This window comes from Amblyomma maculatum, chromosome 11 (assembly GCF_055883805.1).
Source record: "Amblyomma maculatum isolate TAMU_Amacu chromosome 11, ASM5588380v1, whole genome shotgun sequence".
NCBI lineage: Eukaryota > Metazoa > Arthropoda > Arachnida > Ixodida > Ixodidae > Amblyomma > Amblyomma maculatum.
Genome location: NC_139354.1, coordinates 116,254,427 through 116,261,648, shown reverse-complemented (window position 1 = coordinate 116,261,648; position 7,222 = coordinate 116,254,427).

Here is a 7,222-nt window from a genome sequence, read left to right as displayed (position 1 = left end):
TATGTGGTTATCAAACGCCTTAGTGATTTAACTTATGGAATAGCCCGCCTGACAGCATCGGGTCGCCGGTCTGCCAAAATCGAACTGTGTCATGTTGCCCGCTTGAAGCCGTGTCAGCCTCGCACGACTCACGAACACGCCCAGAGGGCTTCGTCTGAGTACGGGGGAAATGTCACGCTAATGACGACGATGAAGGATGGGGATGGTGGGACAGAAGAGGAAGACGAAGCGTTGGTGCCTGGGGCTAGTAGGCTTCACCTTATCCCACTGCCATATCACTGTAAATAAACAACCCTTTGCTATTCCATCGTAACAATATATATATATATATATATATCCATGATGAGTTGCATTGTTGCTAGTATTCTAGTGAAACGTAGATGCTGAATTGCAGCTGAAGACAGTTTTAGCATCACATTTATAAAAAGACCCCAGGTCTTCTACTACTATATTACTGTGAAAAGAAATCTAAGAGATATGCTGTCGAGCAAACATGCTGCACTTTGTCTCCTTTAAAATTGTCAGTATAAGACAGTATGGAAAATCCAATTGTATTTGTGTTCCATACTTGCATGTATAACCAAGTTGCCTCAGTATTAAAATATCTTACAGTCTCAGCAGTCACATTTACATTATTTTGTTTCTTCACTTCATTATGGGATTCTTTCTCGGCTATGTCATATGCCAACTTGCTTTTATGTGCAGATGTGTGGAAAGTTTTTTCCGTGAAGTTCTATTTGCATTACCTATCCCTTAAATTTATCATTGGTTGACAAATGCCACAAATGTGAGCCGTGCACCTGCCAAACAACATTAAAGTGAAAACTTTAAAAAAAAAAACCTATACAAAACAGATTACCTCTGCTCATCCATTGCTTGTTTGCAAAGAGCTCATGTAGGCATTTGCTGTATGGTCCATCATGGCCATCATGCTTATCGCATATGTGGTTCAACAGGCTGCACCACATGCTGATGATGAGGTCACCATCACCCTGGCTCAGGGCAGCAACATAGTAAACACAACTTGCGATTGTCTGGATCCATAGTTCTATTGCTTCACAGCCCTTCGGCCTGCTGACAGCTTTCAACTTCTTAAATCCAGTGCAGAATAATGTTATGAACATGTGCTAGCCCTAATTATTAAAGCAAGCAACTGTACGCATCTTCAGTGATGTGCCAGGCATCAAAGTAGTGCTGTATGTGCGATTTGCTATTCTTGCAACATGTCTGAATAGCTGGGTGTCGGTCTGTAGATAATGAAATTAAAAACGCATTACATAATAATATATGTCAGCAAATGTACCTCTTCCCCAATGGTTTACAACAATGAAACATTCTGTAATTCAATTGTTTGCATTGTATAATCATTAATTTGATTCTTTTTATGTTGATAAGTGTTGATTTGAACACGTACCGCGTTCGCATTGGCTGTTTCCTTCAACACTGCAGAAAACATGCCCAGAAGAGTTGTGGCTTGATGTGGCTGAAGGCTGGGTGTTGGTTCCCCAGCATGAGAACACTTCTGCTTGCACTATGCATCGCGAAACAATTGCTATGTTCCGGTGATGTAGAACTGAAACCCGGTCCTGACCAACTAGAACTAATCCTGGAAACAATCAGCAACCTTGAGAAGGCTATCAGTTTCAACGTTGAGCACCAGAAAAAAATTGATTTGCAACTTGAAACAATCTCTTCGGGGATGCTTGACATCACCAACCGGGTATCAAGACTTGAAGTGAAAATGAGTGAATTTACTGGATTCACGGAGGAAGTGAATGCGGTCAAATGTGATATAAGTGTCCTGAGATCAGACGTGAACGTAAAACAAGCTAGTGAAGGTTTGGCTGGTGTGGTTGATGATCTGAACAACCGAATTCGCAGGAACAACTTAATAATTAAAGGTTCACCTGAGTCTGCATCAGAAACCTGGGATGAGACAGAAAATATTGTTAGAACTTTTTTTCGTACCCACTTGAAGGTGGATGCTGGCGAAATTGAACGGGCCCATCGTATCGGGAAGTATAATTCTGTATCTCGCCGCCCTATCATTGTTAAGTTTCTGAACTACAAAAGCAGGAATGCTATTTTAGGACATGCCCACAAACTGAAAGATGTATCTGCGACAAAAGTACGGATAGAGGAAGATTTTTCACCGAAAGTTCAACTCGCACGGAAAAAGTTGAGAGATTTCGCGAATGCAAAAAAAGATGAAGGAAAGTAGTTTTTCTTATAACAAACTAAAACTAAACGGCAGCATCTACAAATATGACGCGTCCTGTGACCGTGTCGTAGAACTTAAGCAAAGCCAACGCTGTCCTAATGTTCATCAAGAAAAGTCATTTCAGAACCAACTCGGTTAGCAAACTCGGTCCGTTGTCATTCCTTCTTGCCAATTTCCGCAGCCTTCTACCAAAACAGGATGACTTGCTGTCTCTAATTGACACGTGCGATGCAAATGTTATTTTGGGGACAGAAACAGGGCTTAACCCAAGCATCTCAGACTCGGAACTTTCTTTTTCAAATGCATTTACTATTTATAGAAAAGATCGCATTGGCGCCAAAGGAGGCGGTGTTATGATCGCAGTGTCACATTCGGTACCATCTACTATGGTCGATGTAGATTCAGAGCTGGAAATTTTATGGGTGAATATCGGTCTGGGCTTTAAGAAAAATCTTAGTTGGCGCCTGCTACAGGCCGCCTAACTCCAGTTCTGACTTCACGGATAGTCTTCATGATACTATCGCTAAAGTTCAGTCGTTGTTCCCAAATGCTGTGTTAGTTCTGGCAGGCGATTTTAATTATCCCGGCATGAGCTGGACTTCAAACACTGTCCTCAGTGAGTGTACAAATAAGAGTGATTGTATAAAAATGCTTGATATAGCTCACGTTTTTTGCTTACAACAACTTGTGACTTCGCCAACTCGTGACACTGCTGTTTTAGACCTGTTTTTCACGACCCACCCTGCGCATTCGACAACAATGGTTACTGATAAAATAAGTGATCATCTTGCCTTTCATGTTAATCTCTCCCTCGAAGTCGAGAAATGCGACCGTGCAAAGAAAAAAATATATGATTACAGACGGGCAAACGTTGAAAATATGACGACAATGCTGGTCGATTTCTCGTCTTTTTATCTGGATGAATTCGAGAATCGGTCGATCAACGACAACTGGGTATTGCTTCGTGATAAACTTCTTGAATGTCAGAACGCATGTGTAACTGTGTTAGAAATAGCCCCTTGTCATCGTAACCCATGGTTCACGACAATATATTAGGCGGAGTATACGCAAAAAGAAACGCCTATACAGGCATGCAGCTGTCTCGGACTCGGAGCAGCGTTGGGAGGCTTATCATGCGCAGTCTCTTCTCGTGAAAAAACAGATAACAGAAGCTAAAGATGCTTTCTTTAATACTGAAATTGCTAACATGATGCGGAATGATAGGAAGAAATTTTGGAAGGTTGTAAAACCCAATTCTTCTAACGCTCTCCCGAGTTTAGATATAGATGGCATGCCAATCGAGGAAACTCTTTTGGCGAATCAATTCAATGTGTGTTTTAGTACTGTTTTTACTGACGAAGAGTCTTTTTCCGACACGGGCATTCTGGAATCTGTTGGTCACTCCATGAATGATATCACTGTTTCCTGTCATGGGGTAGAGTGTGCCATTGACCGTTTGCCTTCGAACTCTTGTCCCGGACCCGATGGAATTTCCACAAAACTGTTAAAACTAACCAAACACATCTCCGGACCACTGCTGTGCAGGCTGTTCCAGTACTCCCTTGACACAGGCAAATTGCCTAAGGATTGGAAAATTGCTCATGTCATTCCTGTCTTTAAGTCTGGAGACAAAAATTCACTTCACAATTACAGGCCTATTTCGCTCACTTGCGTTTCATGTAAACTCCTTGAGCACATTATAGCATCTCAAATCATGCAGTACCTTGTAAATTCTAAGCTCTTTTCTAATCAGCACGGGTTTCAACGTGGACGTTCCTGTGAATCGCAGCTGTTTGAGTTGGTCACTGATCTTCATCATTCTGTTCATTCGACTGATCCCATCGATGCCATCTTTATTGATTTCGCTAAAGCCTTCGATCGCGTTCCTCACTTCCGCCTAATCCATAAACTTAATGCAATGAATTTATCCCCTGGGGTCATTGATTGGATCAAGGATTTTTTAACTGATCGCTCTCAATCTGTCAACATTAACAAAAATGCCTCTGCTCCTGTCTCAGTGAAATCGGGTGTACCTCAGGGTTCCGTCTTAGGACCGATGCTTTTTCTCATGTACATAAATGACCTACATTATAACATTTCCTCTAGTATTCGTTTGTTTGCAGACGATTGTGTCATTTACCGTCCCATTAAAAGACCTCGTGACCACATTATCTTACAGGATGACTTAAACGCTATTTCTGACTGGTGTACAACGTGGCTAATGCAAGTAAATACTGACAAAACTAAAGCTCAAACGTTTACTAAAAGGCGACGCGTTGTCCTTCATACCTATTTCATTGGAAACGTTGCCATTGAACATGTATCATCCATTAAATACCTAGGAGTACATTTATCTTCAGACCTTACTTGGAATACTCACATTGAAAACATTATCAACATGGCCGCTAGAACATTAGGCTTTCTAAAACGCACTCTCTATCAAGTTAATGAAAAAACGAAACTCCTAGCCTATACAACACTTGTCAGGTCTCAGCTTGAATATGCATCCATCATTTGGCCCCCTCATCAAGCTTACTTAGCAAACTGCATTCAATCTCTAAAGAGTAAAGCAGCCAGGTTTATTGCCCACGATTATTCCTACCCAACTAGCGTAAACAGTATCAAGCAACGATTTAATTTATTGCCCCTTGAGACTAGGCGACGAAATGCCCGCCTATCTTCCATGCACAAACTATATCATGGTTCATCAGACTTTCGAAAAACGTTCCTCCGCCCTGCTCCCCACATATCTGCTCGCGTAGACCATCCATTTAAAATCAACCCCGTACATGCGCGCACAAATATGTTTAAATATTCATCACTGCTACTTGCTATTTCACAATGGAAGTTTGCCAGCAGATGTCGCTACCATACCTGACCATAGTTCATTCCTCAAGGCTTTGGAGGGAATTGAATGTTAAACTGACTTAATTTTCTTAATAATATTTTGCAATGCTTATTACTTGTTTTCCTTGATGTGTAGTGCTGTGTTATTTCTTGTTCATTTCAGCCTATTGCTTGGTATTAAGCGCGCGCATACCTCGTTTCTTCAGAGCATGTAAAATTGCTTAGGTCATATAACTACTGTATAAAAAAAAAGAAAAAAAGGGAAAAATAGCGACCTGAACGACTTGTTTTTTTTTTTCTCCTTTCTTTTCCTCCTCTCTGACCCTTAAGTGCAATTGTTACTTATGTGCCTGTTATAACCAACTTTGTTCATGTGACTCCTCCCCCCCCCCCCCCCCATGTAATGCCTGAAAGGGCCTTTAGGTATATAAATAAATAAATAAATAAGTATAGACATGCAATCAGCACTTGCCAAGGACACTCTTGGTGAGGTTGAAAATAATTTCTCCTAATATTACGCAGAAACTGTCGCCTTTTGGTAGAGACTGCATTGAGACTCGTTAAGGCCAGGCCCCATGCTCGCGCTATTGAGCACTGCAGCTGACTTCACACAGGTAATATGAATTGCAGCTCGCCAATTTTCGTATCGCAGCATTGTCTTACCTCTCCTATTCTTACCTGTTCGCATTGTAGAATATGGTCAGTCTGAATGACAACAACGCTGTACGTGCATACTTGGCACTGTAGCCCGGGGAGTCGCAACGCCCATCTCCTGCGAGGTCCACTTCCATTCCATCCAGCTGGCTGATGGTCTGCACCCGCTGTTCCTGGAATAGCTGGGACAAAAATAAGTGTGCATTTGTGAGCCACTTGTAACATTGCGCCAAACTGTGTCACTCGATCGTTGCACTGCTGCAATCGCGCGCGCTGTTTTTTCTTTTTTTTCTTTTTTACGCAAGCTTGGCATAAGGCATATTATAAAAACCCGTGTAAATTATTTTCCGTTAGTAACCGGAGAAGGCTCCCGCTCTTATTGTTGTCGGCGAGCCATTTGGAGAAATCATCTTCCCTTGTTGCGGGTTATCTCCCCCTCCGGCCCCCCTTCCCGCAGAAAAAATCTAGCTGTGTATAACTCCTGTCTATGCTCCTGTCAAAAAACCAACTTACACTTCCGATCAGCAGCTGATCGATTAGCGATTAAGGGGCACAACTTTGAGCGACTAAGCCAGTTCACGCAAGTGATAACGTTGCATTCGCGACACCCCCCCCCCCCCCCCCCCCTCCTCCTCTTGCTGAAGGGTAAAACCCCTTGGCGCGTTTTTTTTTATTTATTTATTTCCATCTCTTCACTGCTGACAGTGTCCCTTCTCTTTTCTTCTTCGTTCTGTTATCAACCGCCCATCTCAGTTATCACGTGTTTCTTTCCTGGCCGCCTCGGTTGGTGAACTTGGACGCGGCTCCATCCGCGTGACATTTCAGGGTGCGCTCTGTACAAACGCCACACGGCGTAAGAAAAAAAAAAAAAAGCTACAGGGCGGGAGTCATGCTGCGATCATTATCGGGCACCGAACAGTTTGTTTACTTCCTGCCGGCGCTCGTGTTCGCCGTTTTCCCGCAGTCAGCTGACGCCGAACCGCGGCTGACAAACTACCCTGCGCACAACTACGCAGCTCCCTTCTCCTCATCCCTTCTTTTTTTTTTCTTTGTTATAGATCGTTATCTCTCACGAAGGAGCGTCGTATAGTCAAAACCACGACGAGCCTAAACACGAAGGTTTCAAGGTTCGAGCAAGGTGCAAGAAAGAGTTTCCCTCTACGACGCCCGGAAGACCGCTATCTGCGATCTCGTTTCTGAATTTGTAGTCTTTCGCTGACATCTCATCCTTGCTGCGGCACGGATATTATGGACCCGTCGGAGACGTCGGTTTCATCGCCCTCAACGTCAGCCAAACGGCCGGTCGCAAGTGTGTGTGTTTGTGTGCGTATGTGTGCGCACGTGCTGGCTGCCTAAGGAAAGGCGTACGCCAGACCACCCAGACATCCGAACCGAGAAGGGGCCGTGAACGGGCGCCGATGAGGCGAGGAGGATTCCTGTTCCCGCCGACGCCGAACAATATTGGCTCCGCGACTGCCAGGTTCCAAAGGTACACGCAAG